At 36.6% G+C, this 20,216-nt stretch overlaps 1 pseudogene across 1 annotated transcript in view; it reads left to right on the forward strand.

Annotated features, from left to right (window-relative positions):
• The first annotated feature begins 17,738 nt into the window (after window positions 1-17,738).
• LOC149263688 (methylesterase 17-like) overlaps window positions 17,739-20,216 on the forward strand; it is a 127,234-nt pseudogene continuing 124,756 nt past the window's right edge. Inside the window, exon 1 of the transcript XR_016249712.1 lies at window positions 17,739-18,325. The product of XR_016249712.1 is annotated as a methylesterase 17-like (transcript). The remainder of the gene's footprint in view (window positions 18,326-20,216) is intronic.

Below are 20,216 nucleotides of genomic sequence, written 5' to 3' on the forward strand. Positions count from 1 at the left end.
CACAAAGCCTTCGTCGTAGCTTCCCTTGAAACATTCAGCAATATTGAATCTGAGACACATAATCGTATTGTGCTCTTAGCCTTCTGATCCAAATTCTTCCATTCTTCATCAGACACTCCCATTGGTTTAGTACCTGGATCTACCGCTACCCACTGATCTTTATCCACCAACATATCCTCCATCTTGAGTTTCCATAACTCAAAAATTTGACCATTAAATTTCTCGATCTCTATCTTTCCACTGTTCGCCATCCTCTTTCACCACTAGAATCGATCCTACAGGTCTGCCACTAAACAGGGGGCCCGAGCGAAACCCCTCAGCAACAAAGGCATCCCCTTGAAGCGAAAACAGATCTAATACCAAATGTAGGTTTTAACCCTATACAAAAATTACCTGCATACGAAATCTAAAACACAGAAAATAAACAATGTGAGAGCATAACACATAAAACACATATACACAGAGATTTTCCCCTGGATCCCAGAACCAAGACTACCAGCTTGATTTTTCATTATGTTCCTTTCAATGTTACAATACATATTTATACATGTTGAAGCATACAATACCATGGACCGAAAACCATCGCATCCAAAAGCATGGACCGAAAACCATCGTGTCCAAAACCATGTGTGAAAATCATGCACAAAACCATAGGTAGGTCCGCCCAACCTAATATAGGGTCCAAAAACAAAATTTTCTGGGGCACTGCCCCGAACCCCATAGAGTGGGGTTACCTGCACCGCTCAAACCCCCGTGACCCCCCTGCTCGCAATCGATGCAACGAAGGGGGTGCTCCACCCCCCTTCTAACCCCTTGGTTAACTACGTGGGCTAGTCGTGGAAAGAATATAACACAACCCAACAGGCATGGAAGTGTGGTAGAAGGATGGGGAGTTGTTTGTGTCTCAGGGAAACTATGCCAACGAGATACTCAGGAGATTCCACATGGAGAAGTGCAAGCCCATGAAGACTCCTCTAGTAGGTAACTAGAGGAAGGAAGTTGCTACTTCAAGAGAAGTGGTAGAGGCTACTATGTAGAGGCAGCGTGTGGGTTCATTGATGTACTTAGTGAACACACAACCATATTTGTGTTATGCGGTGAATCAGCTGAGTCAATCGATGGTTCAGCCTACCAAGATGTTTTGGAAGGTGGCAAAGCATGTCTTGAGATACCTCAGAGGCACATCTCAGTATGGATTATGGTACAAACAGACAGAGGGAGTGAAGCTATAGGGCTTCACTGATGCAGATTAGGCAGGGAGTCCATCGGATCGGAAGAGCACATCAGGAGGGATTTTCAACCTTGGGTCAGCGGCAATTTCTTTTTACATCAGGAAATAGAGGTTGGTTACACTCAGCTCGGCAGAGGCATAATGCATGGCTGCAACTCAAGCAGCATGTGAGGTCATCTGGATGTTGAAAATCCTAGTTGGTTTGTTTCATCAGAGGATGGATCCAACTGTGATCTATTGTGAGAATCAGAGTTGTATCAAACTCTCTGAGAATCCAGTATTTCATGATAGGTTCAAGCACAATGACATCCGGTATCATCATCTCAAAGACTATGTAGCGAGGAGGATCATGTTGCTACAGTATATTTGGACAGAGGAGCAAGATGCTAACATTTTGACAAAGGCATCGTCAAAGTGTAAATTCGAGTTCCATAGAGACAGGATCAGGGTGGCAGATAATCCCTTTCTTGTTGAGAGGGAGTGTTGAAATATGGAAACAAGAATATTCCAATTTAATTTGTTCTTGAATTAAATTGTGAATTAAAATTGAATTTAGTCTTAACAGCTACATGGAAATAATTAATTAATTTATTTTAAATTAATTAGTTGCAAAAATTCAAGTTAGAAGTCTTTCTGAAGTCATGCAAGAGTTATCCCTTAAATTAAGGAGATAATATTGAGTTATATTTGAGTTGTAATTATTTAACTTAGTTTACTGAGTTAAGTCCAGTTAAATTAGTTCCAAACTATTTGAGGAACTAATAGTGAGTTAACAGCCAGTTGATGCATTAATGCACTCAACCAGTGCTACTCCAGTTAACTGAATATTCCCTCATTAGAGACTCATGCATGTCTATTCTAAGAAAGACCCAATTGAGATTAATGCTCAAGGATAGTGTACTATCAGTTGCATGTGTTTTCTCATGGAGAAAACTCATGCATGCAGTCAAGGATTCATCCTTGAGGATTGTGCAGTTTTGAAGGTTTGAGCATCCACTTGGTAAAAGGAAAATCATCGACAAGGAACAGCGCAAGGAAATAGGAGCTTGGAGGGCAGAGAGGAAGGTTGGAGAGAAGCCAAGATTGCTTGTGAGCATTTGTGAGGATTGTACTGAGAGCTAGCTAGCTGTGAGAGCTAAGGCTTTGTATAATTCCTATGTATTTCTACCATGTATGATAATACAATAGTGTGGGGTTTTTAGCTGAGGCCTTCCCCAAAGTATTTTCATGTGTATTATGCCATTGATTCTTCTTCTTCTAGTTATATTGTTCAACTCGATCTTTAAGCTTCCGCAAATTGATAGTAGAAGTAGGTTATAGTATTCTTCTTTGATTTATATTGCATTATCGGGTTAACCTATGTCAGATTTTCTACAAGGGAGAGTTAGAAACGACATTCTTGTCTTCAGTTTGGAAGAAATAATGGAGGATTGTGTAATCATCCGACACTCTTTGAGGATGTGGTAGGGCATCCAAGACAAGAGTGGGCAAGAGGACTGATATTCTTGAGGGATGGGAACCCAAGATGAGGATAGTCCTAGTAGGGCATACTCGGAGAATACTCGGGTGGGTATGACTCTAAGAGAGACAATGATGATGTGTGTCTATCAGTCATTGGTATCACTAGCATTGTGTGCTCTGATATAAGTGAGAGATAGAGTTGTTAGTCAAGGCCTTGCTAAATGAAGACAATGTTGGTTGAAATGATGCTATAACAGATGGATTGGAAATCCGATTCTTCTTATGAGAAATTCTTCAGATTGAGAATGACCAAGTATCATTATGAATACCTCCCTATTTAAGAGGGAGTGTTGAAGAAAGTGTAACTAGGTTCAGTCTTCATAATGACTTGATCTTTGTAAATTATGTAATAAAGAGAATAAATTATTTTTGTATATCTTGCTACATGGGTTTCATGAGCAAGAAGTGTCATAGGTCAAAAGACTTCTTCTTGATGTCTTTAGGATTTTATTATTATGTCAAAGAGTCATGTCATGTGTAAAGAATCTCTTTAAGAGCCTATGTAAAATGTATTTAAGTAAAAGCAGCCCTCCATGACCAAGAACAATCCTCCATTGGCATGCTCAAGAAGTCTGCAAGAAAATCGATACAACACTCATCAAGTCGGCTTCAATATCAAATTAAATTTATAAATGGTAGTCATGTTGGCTTGGTTAAAATGACGTGTCGGTTCATGAATTCACGTTGGCTCTAATATGTGGCACAAACCTCTATAAATACCCATCTAGGGTCAATGCAAAAAGGACAAGAAGATTTTGCTTTTCCTCTGAAATTTCGCATATATGGAGGAGCAGATCCGCAAGCATTTTCGGTGAAGGGTTTGACTGCACCTCGATTGGGTATTAGGTGCAAGCAGACAAAGTTTAAGATGGATAGTAAGCCACAGTCTTGATGATAATGAAGCCCTCTCTGTGGTCTCAATGATAGGTAATGATCTTAGTGTCACAATCTCGGTGACCTATCTCAGATCAGTTTATATATATGTATCTCGGTTTTACTACAAACTCGACATACCTGTGGAAGAAGAGATACAATCTCTACGTGTATATATATACCATCTCAATCCTGTATCGGCCTAACCTTGTTGAAGAAAATTCTGGTGATGGCAATAACTATCACAGTCTCGGAATAATAAGACGGAGAAGTAACCTCAGCATAATTATTATGATCTCAGTTTCAGTATAGAGGATCACGATGATCCCACGATAAGATAATATATCCTCTCGGCATACTCACAGTCACAGTTGTGATGATATTAACATTCTAGATAGACGCAACATATAATGACTTATGTCTCAGTCGTATACTTGTTGATCACTGTAATCTCAGTCGTAATCAATTCATGAGAAGGAAGGATCTCTGTGATACGTTCTTGATCCTAGCATGAATATGATAGTTATAGGATCATGATTTTGATCTTGATATAACTCTCATATCTCAGTTGTCTCGGTAGTAAAGTAAATGGTCTCGGTGGATCTGATGTAAAGGTATCAGTGCTACAACAATGGTGATCTTAATAAAGGCACATCAATGATGATCTCAAGTGAAGGAGAAGCAAGTGAAGGTGCAGCAGTAACCTAAGTATAGCAACAACAATCATGATGATCTCAGCAGTGTTTGAGGAGGAGGATTGATGTCTTGGTCTTGGAGTGGTAGAATGTGTCAAGGGTCATGGTCTTGGTATTCGTCAATTGAAATCTATATAAGAAGAATTTTGTGCAGGTTTTCCTCTCGAAGAGGGAGAGGTTTTGGCCCTGGTAGAAAGCCAAATATTTTGTGTTCTTGTCTCTTTTGTTTTTTATAGTAGTTTGATGAAGCAAACACACACTAATAACAAAATGAAGATCAATCTAATATAAAATGGAAAAATAACTTCACAAATTTTTATCATGTTAAGAAGAATCTCCCTAATTTATGTTTGCCCTAGATTCTTCAACACTGAGATGATCTTCTTCACTAGAAAGCACCTTTCACTTGTAATCTATAGATAGGATGCAATGTAAATAAGATAGGATGCATCAGATTAGAAAGTAGCATCGTGATAGAAGCATTAGAAGTAAGAGCTCGTGACATGGAAAACAAAAAGTAAGTTTGGTACAAATTCTACTGATTACAAGGAATAGGAAGCTCTTAGGAAACCTCATTGATACTTATAGAAGGAAGAAAAGGTCATCATTGACTGGGATCATCATAGTTAAGAAAACATCTGCCGGGTGAGGATATGAAACATCCTAGAGTTTCTCTTATGGAATTCTCATCAAAGGATTCACCAATCTAGAAAGGAAGCAAAGGTTTTCATCAAGAATTCCAACTCGTGGGATTCAAGGGATGATGGTATGATGACATAACGATAAAGCAGGCCGGAAGGAAGAAGTTCATTTGTTCAAATGAAGCTGCTACAAGAATTTTGGATGACCGAAAGAAAGATGAGGTATGTATGCTTACATAGATTATTATGAAATTCATGTCATATGGTTGCAGATGATATGGATCACTATTTGCATATTGGGAAATATGATCAAGAGAAGAAAGGATCTCCTCCTCCAAAATCTTACAACAAAGCATAAGTCGCACTAGATGAAATCAACATAATATGTTCTGATATGAATCACGAGGAAGATGACTACAATCAAGGAACTATGGTTGGAAGCTCATGGGAAGGAAGTGTGAAAAGATAGGAAGAGATCGTGATAATATGCAACAAAGGAAGAAGGAATTCAACGTCTAAAGTCCAAGAATATTTGACTATAATATCTCCCGGAAAGATGTGAAGACTCTGATAAAAGTCAGAAAAATATAGAGACCCCTAGAAATGAATATTTGTGGGAGATGTGTCAATCTGCATGCAGAATGTCAGATAATTACAGGAAGATGTCATGGTGAAAAATCATCACAACGTAATTTTGATTTGAAGTGTTCATTAATTATTTTTGAACTAATATCTGGATGGGCTTATGTAGGTCTGCCAAAGGGAAATCTGTGGCTGACTTCCAAGAAGACCATATAGAAGGATGTAATGTCCCTTCGAAAATATGGCATGAAAGCAGAATGACATGAAGCAAAGCCAGATGAAAAATCGGATGGATCACTTTCTGATGAGTTGAGGACATGACTAACTCATGGATAAAAGTGATGGATGATTTGTGCCCTATGTAGAAGTTCCCAAAGATGAAGACTCTCTGACGAAGAAGAAATTCATGACATCGAAGGAAGGAGCTCTTCAAGCAGTTGGTTGTTTTAGGATATTCACATGAGGAGCTGCGATAGGTCCCTAGTTAAGAGGGAGCCTGGAAAGAAGTTTCTTACTTGGAAGAAACTTGGAAAATTCCTAAGCAGGGAGCTTAGGTACATTCCTTTGTGATAGGAATGAGTACATTCCTTTAATGGAATATGTCCTCCTGATTTGAAAAGGAGAGATAGACATGTCGTTCTAGTCTTCACCTGGGAAGACAAAAAGGAGGATTTCGTAATCATTTTTCATCTGATGCTCTTTGAGGATGAGATAGGGCATCCAACAATAAGAGTAGTCATGGAGGACCGATATTATTTGTGGGACTGGGGAGTCCAGGAAAATAATAGTCCTCATGGAGCATATCCTGAGAGAACCCGGGTGGGGTATGTTCTGAGAGGGACAATGATGAGTGTGTTTATAAATCATTAGTCTCGCCAGCATTGTGATCTGATCTTGTGGAGAGATAGAGCTATTAGTCAAGGCCTTTCTATATAACAATGTTGGTTGATATGATGCTATACAAATGAGTTACAAATCCAAATTCTTCTTATTAGAGATTCTTGAGATTGAGAAAGTCCAAGTACCATTATGAATACCTCCCTAGTTAAGAGGAAGTGTTGAAAAGTGTAACTAGGTTTGGTCTTCATAATGACATGTAATTATGATTTTATGTAATGAGATGTAAATAAGAAAAATAGAATTATCATATTGACTTGCTTCATGGGTTTCATGAGCAAGGGATTTTTTTTTTTTGAGTTAAGACTCCCATTGAAAGTCTTTAGGATTTATTTTTCATCTAGTCATAAAATAATAGATTCATTTTCATGTAAATGAAGTCATGTTACACTTTGTAAAATATCTATCTTGTCTATGTAAAGTATCCTCCAAGAACTTGTCATCTATCCTCTTCAAGTTAACCTACAAAGATGGAAGAACTCTCTATATGAAGTTGGCCTAACTCAACAAATCATGTCGACCTAAAGGTCATATGAAGAAGTGTATAAATAGCCCAACTCGGCCTCATTTGAAGACACACCTTGGACAAGTAACTCAAATTGCAAGAAGTGTGAAGAAAGGGAAGAAGTAGAAGTGCGAAGAAGGAGGAAAGAAAAAGTGTGAAGAAGAGAAAGAAGATTCTTCTGGGTAATGCGAAGTTAGGGTTTCTTCTGAATCAATGAAAAATAATTTCTTCTGGGACAATGAAGTTTATTTTGGGCAATGCCAAGTTAGGGTAACGAAGTTTCTTGTAGGCAATTCCAAGTTAGGGCAATGAAGTTTCTTCTGGGATAACGAAGTTTCTCCTAAGCAAAGGAGAGGTTTATTCTGGGGCAACAAGAGAAGGATTCTTCTGGGAAGCTGAAGTATAGACCTAGAGACCAAGATTCTCTAGGGGAAGACGTGGAGGAGTAGTAAGAAGGATAGAGACCGAGTTTCTCTAGTAGAAGCTGAGGTGAGCAGTTCAAGATCAAGAAGAAAGGCGAGGAAAGGAAGAGGCAAGAGCATCAAGGTTAGTGACAAGGTTCTTGAGAGGACACTAGAGTCAAGGGTCTATGTGATGGTCTTGGTACTTATCAATTAAAGATCTAGAAGAAGAATTTTGATCGAGTTTTCCTCTCAAGAGGTGAGAGGTTTTGGCCCTGGCTAAGAAGCCTATATACGGTGTCACTTGTCTTTATTGTGCATATTGGTAATTGTCTTGATGAAGAGAACCCATTAATAAGCTAACAAAGAAAAGATCATAAGATAAGAAGTAAAAGTATATGACAAGCAATTATCAAGTAGAGAAATTGTTTACTTTGAATGCCCTAGATTTCTCAACATGTTGTGGTTGTTGCCCTTTTATCTTTTCCCCCTTTTTTCTTCTTCTTTCCTTCCTTAGAAGCATCTTGTTGCTCCTTCTACTTCGATCCACTTTATTGCGCTCTCTTCAGACATATATTCTCCAGGTACTGTGCCTGTACACAAGTCGCACCCACCGATTTGGGCTTGAATAACATCACTTGTTCACGCAGATGGTGGTACAGACCCCCCAAATAATTGAGGAGTACATATGGGTTCTTTGGAGAGATACCCAACATTATAGCCATCTTTTTGAATTCCGTGGTGTACTCCTACATGCTTTGACCCAGTTTTTGCCTGAAGTAATGCCACCAGATCCATTGGTCCTCCACGTAGTGAATGGGATAAAATTATGACTTAATGAGGGTTTTGAAATCCTCCCACTTAGTCAATGGAGGTTCTCCTTCCAACCTCAGGGTTTTCGTGTGGCTCTCCTACCAAGTCAATGCACGACCCTCCAATTTCAGTCGTGAAAATGAGATATTTTTCCCTTCCTTGATCCAATGGACGCTGAAATAAACTTCTAGTTGGTACAACTAGTGGTTCAACTTCAGAGCATCGATCTCGCCATGGTACGTCTTGATATTGAAATTTGCTTCCATTTTAAATAGGGATTGATTCACGACATTCGAATTGAATTTATCTTTTTTGGGTTCTTTCTTCGGTTGGTTCTCCATGTCATCCAGATCTCTCGATCCCCCTTATGATTTGTCATTTGCATTTGAACCCCTATCTTCTCCAAATATCCCAAGCTTATTGTTCAAGGCTGCCATGATGAGGTTTACATTGCAATTTATGTCTGTGACTTTCTATTCCAGCCGCGAAAAACGCACCTCTGCAGGATCACGAGGGTCATTTATAGATTCATCGACCATGATTAGGGTTTTATGATTTTCGACCCTGCGGACCTAGATCCCATGCAAACTCCACGAAATACCCAAAGAAACATGCTCTAATACCAATATGATCTGCAAACTGTCGTGGATATTCCACTAGATAGTTCATCACAACATATCTGATTATATTAAAAATATGAGATTCGACACTATTATAGTATTATTAAACTTTAAGATCTATAGATTTAACTATAATTACTGCATGCATGTGAATGGAAATTATGCAGAAAAATGGAGAACGACAAAATAAGCTCATACACACACATAAGAAACAAAATATGTTATGGGAAACCCTTTCGGGAGAAAACCTAGCTAGAAGGTGAGGTCGCTTCGCTCTCTTTCTCTGTCTGGAAATATGGATGCAGGTACAAAGAAGTAAGGCTTGTGGCCCATGGGCTACAATGCAAAAATACTCCTTGTGTGCTCTACCTCTTATCCCTCTTGGCTATCTTTGCTCAACTATGGAACAAATGCTCTCGAAAGAATGGAATGCCTGTTCCTCCTAGTGGCTCGGTTATAACACAACCCGATAGCCTACTGGTGGTTAAGTTTGACTACATCAACTCTTAACTAGAGTTATAATATAGACACTTCAAGAGTATTTTACATAGTAATCACATGACTAGCCCATTTTCCATGAATAATGGGGGCTGGCGCGACACCCTCCCGAATTATAGGTGTGAAAACAAGAACATTAACTTCTGAGTGGCATAACTTTTGCATACAAACTCTGATTAATGCACTTCTTGCGTCGTTGGAAAGATCTCTGTGTGTAGAACAACATTAAAAGGTGTGGCTCTAAAGCAACAAATTTTTACCCCCAAAAAACGTAGTTTGATGCATCAAAATGCTCCCGGGATGTTTGAGACCCCATTTCGCTAAACTGGGCCCCGCCAGAAAAAACAGTCCCATGAGCTCATACCTCCACTTTTTCCACTCTGAATGCATCGAGATGGATGACAAACAATATAATGATCCAATCCAGATCAAATATATAAAAGGAGGAATTGAACCTTGGATTTCACATTACTTCTATTGCCAATCGAGCTACCCCCGAGACACAAATGAAAAATAATTTAAATGTAAAACAAGGTTACAATTTTTTAGATAATTCAGACTAGCCTAAATCCATCTTAACTCCAGATCTACCAAGCACTGAGAGTGATCCAATCTCTTGAGATGAAAACCTCTTTTAGAGTGAAAATAGTTCTGATCCCTTTGGGCACTTGGTAGATATGAGTTGAGATGGATCTAGGCTGGTTAATATATCAATAATCAAGTTATTTAATTTATAAATAAAATTTAAAAAATAAAGTGAAATATATTCATTTTTATTTAAATTTATAAATTAAAAAAAAATTAAAATGTGAAAGTAAATTTATATTAATTCAGATTTTTAATTAGTTATATATTTTTATAAAATGAAATTATTATTTAAAAATAAATATGTGTAAAAAAATTAATTACGCACATAGGTACAACTTTGCATATTCCATATGATGAACATACATATATTGCCAACGGTATATACATCCATCATGTCACTTTCCCGAATTGAACCTAGGTGGGGAGGATTCTATACCTCCCAACCACATGGAATACACCCAATTGGCTTTATATATATATATATCCAAATTGTAAAGTGTCTTTCACTTTTCTTGAAGAATGATTTAAAAAATAAATTTGTGTTAAAAATAGTTCTAATTATATTGTATTTTTATTAAATGTCTCAATACATTTAATGTTTTGATGGTAATTTTACTTCAATGTTGTCTCAATACTCTTTAAAATATTAATAATGATCTTTCCAATGCTTTTAATGGTTTTGTTCCCACATGTTATTCTAGCATATAACATGTACTATTTTTACACCGAAGGTGTCTCTTCGTGGGGTTGGGTTGGGCAAACACTATTCATCCTAGCCAATAAGATCCATCCATTTTCGTCTCCCTCCATATAACCATTTTTTACCATGTGGCACTCTGAACAGTGCAATATGCCAACCTCACCAACAACATCTCTTGACACTCTAAAGAGTGCAAGTCGTCAACCTCACTGCCAACAACTCTGACTTTGTCAACACATAACTTTCCAAGAATGCCCAAAGAAGGCAGTTAGGACATAGTCTCACACACTAGATCCGAAGAGTTGGGTTATCATTTGAATCCACACTCACTCCTATAATCCTCCCGGGCATGATTCTCTTATACTCTTGTGAAGTATCCTGAAAAGTGGCATGAGGCCTTCCAAATTCCATTGAAAACCCTAAACTCTGAGTATATCCAATAGCCATATTTGTTTTGAACTCCTAGGGACTTCGATATCATCAAAGCCAACAAATGTGACCATGAAAACCTTAACATCATTAGCATGTTCATTCTTAACAAAATCAAAGTAATCCTAGACCTCTCCTTCGGTTCCATGATACTAGACTAGAACCCCACAGACATCCTTGGAATTACTGTAAACAAAATCCTTCAAAATAGCCTTTAGGACCTTCATATCAAGGGCGTATATCCGAATTGACATGGCTTATGTTGCATCAGTCTTTTCAGCGAAAAGAGAAGCATTGGACATGGGAAAGGCGGTGAGATCTGTAATCATTGTTTGAAAACTCAAGGGTGGCTCCAAAATCCCCTGGTGCAATCTCTACCTAGTCATTTTTTTGTCTAGCTCTTTGAAGTTTTCCTTTGAGTTGTATTGACTCGTCTGGTAAAAGAAACAGTTTGAAAATTGATACATTTTGGCTTCACAATTCTCCTTGCCACCATGCCAACACAACAAACTAGTAATTTCCTCAATACTGAAAGAATTAAATAAGGAAGTGTATAATTTATGTAGTCATTTAGCTATTTACCTGTGTAGTTTTCCATTAGTCATCTTACTCTAGGCATAACCAAATGCTGCAATGACAAATTTCCATCAACAAGTAAGCAATCACTGAAGTAGAATGTTTCTCTTCATAATCCAACATTTTTTGTTCTTTTCTTATAATAATAACATTAGCCTCATTCCTAAAGTAGTGTCAACTAGACTAGTGGAATCTCACATGAGGACCCATTGTGCAGCCTAGAGAATGAGTCACTATGCTCTAGGACCTTGATGGAGATTGATCTTGAGCCCTAATGGAAATCTAGGACTGGCTACACCATGTGGTAGAGAAAAGACTGATAGTTGGGTGTGACATACCTAGGGCAAGGTATGTCGACACTTTCTACTATGCATAGGTTGTGAGTAGTGGGATTGCCTCGTGGCACTTACATTAGAGAGTTTGGAAAACCTTATGCGCATGCATTTATCAGTAGGATCTGTTCATGGTGCTTGGGGTGAAGACTTTTACATTAATTAATATTATAAAACAATGTTATTAAATAAAAATAAATAAAAAAAGCGTTATATCTACAAATTTAAAGGACATGACAATGATGTTGTTGGTAATTTGGAAGTCAGATGAATTCAATGCCCTTTGTTGGAAATGCCACCATTTTTGTTATGTTGAGTTTTGTAACAATTAGACGTCGACAGGTGTAAAGAAATAGAGGAGTTAAGAATCACCGTCATCTTCGAAGACTATGTATTCGCCAATGCAATGAGATACTAGAGCTACTAAGTGTGGAACATCTAATGTTTTTGGAGAGGCTCGACGCATCTAGCTGTCCCAAAATCGAGTGGGGTGCGGGAATAATGGAGCATAATAAATCCATGATTAAGTTGGTCCACTATTAAATATACATTATTTGAAGAAAATCATTGGCATGGGTGAAAACGAAAGCCATCATCCTAACTAAATTTGTTGTTGCTACACATCTATGACACTTGGTTAATTCTTTAGTTTCCACTTTGCAATAAGGTTGGCATTATTTGCGAAAGATATATGACATTCATTGAATCCACTTTATTTCAATGCAATACATGCTACACCAAGTTGCGTCATCAAATGTAGGTGCAATCATACATTTTATATATCTCAATTCTTTTCAAATAATCTTTATTGAGCCGAGAAACTCATTCTACAACCCGGTATGAGGGTGAAGTGCAAGTATGTGTGTCCTCAACGTGGAGTTGACACATATCCCTCTTAAAATAAAAATAAAATATTCTCTAAATAGAAAAGCTATGTCCACTAAAAAAATGAATATGTTATGCATGTTTAGTTAGTTTTCCATATGATATAATATAATTTGATGTGAAGTAATTAGAAGTAAAAAAAAAAAAGCTAAAAGAAAATGCTTTAATGTCGCATATAATAAAAATATTCAATGTGGGTGATCCATAAAATATTTTAATATGAATTAATGTCGATGTATACTTGAAAAAATATTAACAACCATATGATATAATATAATTTCATGTAAAGTAATTAGAAGTAAAAAAAATGTTAAAATAAAATATTTTAATATTGCATATTAAAATATTGCATAACTTTTGCATACAAACTCCGATTAACGCGCTTCTTCCGTCGTTGGAAAGATATATGTGTGTAGAACAACATTAAAAGGTGTGGCTCTAAAGCGACAAATTTTTACCCCCAAAAAACGTAGTTTGATGCATCAAAATTCTCCTAGGATGTTTGAGACCCCATTTCGCTAAACTGGGTCCCACCGGCAAAAACGGTCCCATGAGCTCATACCTCCACTTTTTCCACTCTGAATCCACCTTGGATTTCACATTACTTCTATTGCCAATCGAGCTACCCCCCAGATAGAAATGAAAAATAATTTAAATGTAAAACAAACTTACAATTTTTTAGATAATTCAAACTAGCCTAAATCCATCTTAACTCCAGATCTACCAAGCACTGAGAGTGATCAAATCTCTTGAGATGCAAACCTCTTTTAGAGTGAAAATAGATCTGATCCCTTCGGGCACTTGGTAGATATGAATTAAGATGGATCTAGGTTGGTTAATATATCAATAATCAAGTTATTTAATTTATAAATAAAATTTAAAAAATAAAGTGAAATATATTCATTTTTATTTAAATTTATAATTTAAAAAATTAAAACTTGAAAGTAAATTTATATTAATTCAGATTTGTAATTAGTTATATATTTTTATAAAATGAAATGATTATTTATAAATAAATATTTGTAAAAAAATTAATTACGCACATAGGTATAACTTTGCATATTCCATATGATGAACATACATATATTGTCGACGATATATACATCCATCATGTCACTTGCCTGAATTGAACCTAGATGGGGAAGATTCTATACCTCCGAACCACATTGAATACACCCAATTGGCTTTATATATATATATATATATATATATATATATATATATATATATATATATATATATATATATATATATATATATATATATATAGATATATATATATTTCCATTCAAATTGTAAAGTGTCTTTCACTTTTCTTGAAGAATGATTTAAAAATAAATTTGTGTTAAAAATAGTTCTAATTATTCTGTATCTTTATTAAATGTCTCAATACATTTAATGTTTTGATGGTGATTTTACTTCAATGTTGTCTCAATACTCTTTAAAATATTAATGATGATTTTTCCAATGCTTTAAGATAGTCGCAATGGTTTTGTTCCCACATGTTATTCTAGCATATAACATGTACTATTTTTACACCGAAGGTGTCTGTCCATGGGGTTGAACTGGGCAAACACTATTCATCCTAGCCAATAAGATCCATCCATTTTTGTCTCCCTCCATATAACCATTTTTGACCACGTGGCACTCTGAACAGTGCAATATGCCAACCTCACCACCAACATCTCTTGACACTCTAAAAAGTGCAAGTTGTCAACCTCACTGCCAACAACTCTGACTTGGTTAACACATAACTTTCCAAGAACACCCAAAGAAGGTAGTTAGGACACAGTCTCGCACACTAGATCTGAAGAGTTGGCTTATCATTTGAATCCACACTCACTCCTATAATCCTCCCGGGCATGATTCTCTTATACTCTCGTGAAGTATCCCAAAAAGTGACATGAGGCCTTCCAAATGCCATTGAAACCCCCAAACTCTGAGTAGATCCAATAGCCATATATGTTTTGAACTCCCCAGAGACTTCGATATCATCAAAGCCAACAAATGCAACCATGAAAACCTTAACATCATTAGCATGTGCATTCCTAACAAAATCAAAGTAATCCTAGACCTCCCCTTCAGTTCCAAGATACTAGACTAGAACCCCGCAGACATCCTTGGAATTATTGTAATCAAAATCCTTCAAAATAGCCTTCAAGACCTTCATATCAAGGGTGTATATCCGAATTGACATGGCTTATGTTGCATTAGTCTTTTCATCGAAAAGAGAAGCATTGGACATGGGAAAGGAAGTGAGATCTATAATCATTGTTTGGAAACTCAAGAGTGGCTCCAAACTCCCCTGGGTAATCTCTGCCTAGTCATTTTTTTGTCTAGCTCTTTGAAGTTTTTCTCTGAGTTGTATTGACCCATCTGGTAAAAGCAACAGTCTGAAAATTGATCCATTTTGGCTTCACAATTTTCCCTGCCACCATGGCAACATAACAAACAAGCAATTTCCTCAATACTCAAAGAATTAAATAAGGAAGTATATAATTTATGTGGTCATTTAGCTATTTACCTGTGTAGTTTTCCATTAGTCATCTTACTCTGGGCATAACCAAATGCTGCAATGACAAATTTCCATCAACAAGTAAGAAATCACTGAAGTAGAATGTTGCTCTTCGTAATGTGACATTTTTTGTTCTTTTCTTATAATAATAACATCAGCCTCATTCCTAAAGTAGTGTCGACTAGACTAGTGGAATCTCACATGAGGACCCTGGAGAACGAGTCGCTAGGCTCTAGGACCATGACAAAGGTCGATCTTGAACCATAATGGAAATCTAGGACTGGCTGCACCATGTGGTAGAGAAAAGACAGATAGTTGGATGTGACATACCTAGGGCAAGGTATGTTGACACTTCCTACTATGCATAGGTTGTGAGCATCAGGATTGCATTGTGGCACTTACATTAAAGTGTTTGGAAAACCTTATGCGCATGCATTTATTAGTAGGATCTATTCGTGGTACTTGGGGTGAAGAGTTTTGCATTAATTAATATTATAAAACAATTTTATTAAATAAAAAAAATAAAAAAGCTTTATCTCTACAAATTTAAAGGACATGACAATGATGTTGCTAGTAATTTGGAAGTCATATGAATTCAATGCCCTTTCTTGGAAATGCCGCCATTTTTGTTCTGTTAAGTTTTGGAACAATTAGATGTCAATAGGTGTAAAGAAATAGAGGACTTAAGAATCACCATCATCTTTGAAGACTATCTATTTGCCAATGCAATGAGATACTAGAGCTGCTAGGTGTGGGACATCTAATGTTTTTGGAGAGGCTCAACGCATCTATCTGTCCCAAAATCGAGTGGGGTGCGGAAATAATGGAGCATAATAAATCCATGACTAAGTCGGTCCACTATTAAATATATATTATCTGAAGAAAATCATTGGCATGGGTGAAAACAAAAGCCATCATCCTAACTAAATTTGTTGTCGCTACACATCTATGACACTTGGTTAATTCTTTAGTTTCCACATTGCAATAAGGTTGCCATTATTTGTGAAAGATATATGACATTCATTGAATCCACTTTACTTCAATGCAATACATGCTACACCAAGTTGCATTGTCAAATGTACGTGCAGTGATACATTTTATATATCTCAATCTTTTTCAAATAATCTTTATTGAGCCGAGAGCCTCATTCTACAACCTGGTATGAGGGTGAAATGCAAGTATGTTTGTCCTCAACATGGAGTTGACATATATCCCTCTTAAAATAAAAATAAAATATTCTCTAAATAGAAAAGCAATGTCCACTAAAAAAAATGAATATGTTATGCATGTTTAGTTAGTTTTCCATATGATATAATATAATTTCATGTAAAGTAATTAGAAGTAAAAAAAATGTTAAAAGAAAATGTTTAAATGTTGCATATAATAAAAATATTCAATGTGGGTGATCCATAAAATATTTTAATATGAATTAATATCAATGTATACTTGAAAAAATATTAACAACCATAGGATATAATATAATTTCGTGTAAATTAATTAGAAGTAAAAAAATAAATATATATATATATATATATATTTTAATATTGCATATAATAAAAATATTCAATGTGGGTGATCCATAAAATATTTCAATATGAATTAATATTAATGTATATTTGAAAATATACTAATGACCAAAAAACCATTTTAACCTGCACATGTTATATAAAATATTTTAATGTCAACTATGTTCATGTACTCTATAACAGTAAAAAATAAATTTAAACACCATTAAAGAAGTTTGCAGGTGAAGAAATTTGATTCCTCTTGTCTCATGTTAGATCTGTGATTAACATGAATTTATATTGGTATAATATTTATTCTATTAAAAATAAAAGTTTTTGAATTTAGTGATTTAACTTTTAAATATAATCTTCTTGAATCTTCTATTCCTTTTGTATATCTTTACATCTTTAAAAACGGTTACTAATTAAATTTAAAAAAATATCTTCCCAATTACCCACCTACCCTACCCTACCCTATCCTATCCCATCACCCTATCTCAGGGTTGGTAGCATTCCACGACAAAACTATAATGATTTTATGGTTGCACATGAGATAGCATTCACGATAAAACTATAATAATTTTATGATTGCCAGCATTCCACAAGGTCAATTCACGGTCAGGAAAAGTACCTAAGATCTAATAGTACTTGATATGTGCAATAGGTTCTAGCTGGTCCACGTTCTCTGCTAACAGGTTGTTCCCATTTAGCTTTCAAGTATCATTTCAGAATTTTGTTTTGTTTGCATAATACTTTGGATATGTGACAGCGATATTCGGCTTTAGAATGACATAATAGGTTAACTGTGAAAAAACCAAAGAGCACTAGCGAGAATCATGCGTTAGCTTCAATTCCGTAAGAGAAAAACAGAACAGCAAACATAAAAAGAGGAAAGGACAGAAAGAAGAGAACTCTCCTTTGTACACTAAGAGGAACCGGGCGTAGACAGGTAGTTGGGTGATTCACCTACCAAGTCCCAAGCAGTAATAAGTCAAATATGCACAAGATCACTGTCCTAAATACACTTAACTACATGGTGTATATACACCAACATAACAGATTGAGAATTTCTGGAATTTAATACACTTGAGACATGACTGGTTCCAGACTAAGAGAAGAAGAGTTAAGCTTAGAAAAGGAAGGGACAAGATGATTTACATGCAAGACGAGCGGGAGCCATAATATAGTAGAGTTTTAAGGATAGTTTGTGAAGTGGATGATTAGCTAATCAAATTGGAAGACATGGCTTCTGAAAACATAGCGCAGGAAAATAAAAACATGGATTGTGAAAATGTAGCAGCAAGAGGAATCCATTTTGTGTTGGTTCATGGAGCTCAGCATGGAGCATGGTGCTGGTATAAGATTGTGGAGCTTCTTGAGAAAGATGGTCACAAGGTGTCAGCAATCGATCTGATGAGTGCTGGTACAAGTCCCGTTACAGCTGATTCCATCACCTCATTTGAGGAATATAATCAGCCTCTTACGCACTTCCTTGCCAAGCTCCCACAGACAGAAAAGGTGCTTGCATTAATTCCATAGTTAAGGTTGAAATCATTTTCTTGTTTTCAAAGGCCATTAATGTAGTTCGAGGAGATTATGCTTGAACTTGACCTACATGTCCTCTCTGGAGCCCTTTAGCAATTAGACTGATAAATAAAAGTGTACCCTTCCAGATCAATAGCTAGATAAAATGGGATATCTGGCCTCAAGAGATCATTTCTTCTGAATTCCTTTCCTGTACAAATTTTGGTGAAATTTCTTTGTTAGATCTCAGCAAGGTCAAAGCCACTGAACCATCCTAGATATTGACTAACAAAATGTGCAGTAGTCGAATAAAGGATGGAGACTCGTCATTGCCGTCAGATCACGTGCTAAAGTGCAGCCACACCAACTTTTGAATTGATGCTGCAAAGATCATTCCTGGCCTTAAACTTCTTTTAAGCCTTGGCCAGCTTTTCCTGCACCTTTGGATGGATCTACCTAACTCTCTCAACAAATTTGTTTCCTTATCTACCCCTGATAATTATAAATCCTTGATTGCTTGCTGCCGCTCAAGCAGAAGATGAAATGGGACCTGCAGAAGATATCTCATACATGTCTCAAAGGGTCACATGTTGGTAGATGAATGCACAGCCCAGTATTCACACTGGTGAATATATGCTAAACTTCCATCCCATGTCTTAGGGTTTTTCGATTGTATCCCGATTCCCCACAACAAATGCACCAAAATCCTATTCACCACATCAATTTTTCCATTGGTTTGTGAATTGAAGGCCATTGACCTCTGCAACTTAGGGTCCATCTGATTCCCATCATGTGGTTCATAAATTACTCAAAAGCTGAGTATCTGTCTGACACAATTGATTTTGATAAACCAGAGTAAACCTACACAGATGAGTAAAGAATTTGCATGACTTCTTCACCTGATATAGTCTTGCATGGGAGTAAAACGCACATTTTGCTATATCTGTCCACTACCAAAAATGAATAATCATGTTCTTGTTCTTGATGATTCTTGAATAAACCACCTGTGAAATCCATGGACATACTTTCCCAAGGCTGCCTAGGCACTAGCAAGGGAATGTACAGTCCTAGCTTACAGTTGGTTTGCTGGTGCAACACAGTTTACAATCTGATGCACTTTGCAACATCATTCTGCAATTTGGGACGACATACATACCCTTGCAAATTAGAGACTGTTTGGCTTACACCAAAATGACCAGCTACCTTTAAGTTGTGGGCTTCACATATCAGACAAATTCTAGTATCTCCTTGCGGGATGCACTATCTACCATTTGATGTAACAGTCCATTTTGTCCCTCCCTTTTCACACTCTTGGTAAACTACCTTGACTTCAGCATCCTCAACATATAATTCTTTGTAGTCTGCATGGGTAAATGGTTCCAATTGCAAGACTGTACGTGCTGCCGCTACATTGGTGTCTGGTGGTCTTCCTCCTTGCATAAGTACTGCTCCCCAAGGCAGACCCTGAGTCATCGGTTTAGATTTGAAAAAATAATTGGATGTTGGGAAATGCTAGCACTGGAACTCTGCTAATTTTCCTCTTCAACTCGTCAAAGGCATTTTCTTGTTCCTTGCCCTGTAACAAAGGCTTATTGCCAGATATCACAGAAACAAGAGGTGTAGCACTTTTGAAGAAGCATGCTATAAAATTTTCATAAATATTGAGTAGCTCCAATAATACTCTGAACCTCTGTGGCATTATTTTTTCCTTAAGAGTAACAGATTAGATTATATTAGCAAAAAAATTGCCAAAGCAGAGAAGAGACACATCCACAGTATCCTGAGACAAAATATTGTAGAAGGTTTTAAAACTATACTAGTTTAGCCAGTTTGACTGCACCTCAATCCTACTACTAGACTCCAAAAGAAGCCATATGGATACAAT

Source organism: Pinus tabuliformis, chromosome 6 (genome assembly GCF_031772625.1).
Source record: "Pinus tabuliformis cultivar Carrire ecotype Pingquan chromosome 6, CPIR1, whole genome shotgun sequence".
Lineage (NCBI taxonomy): Eukaryota > Viridiplantae > Streptophyta > Pinopsida > Pinales > Pinaceae > Pinus > Pinus tabuliformis.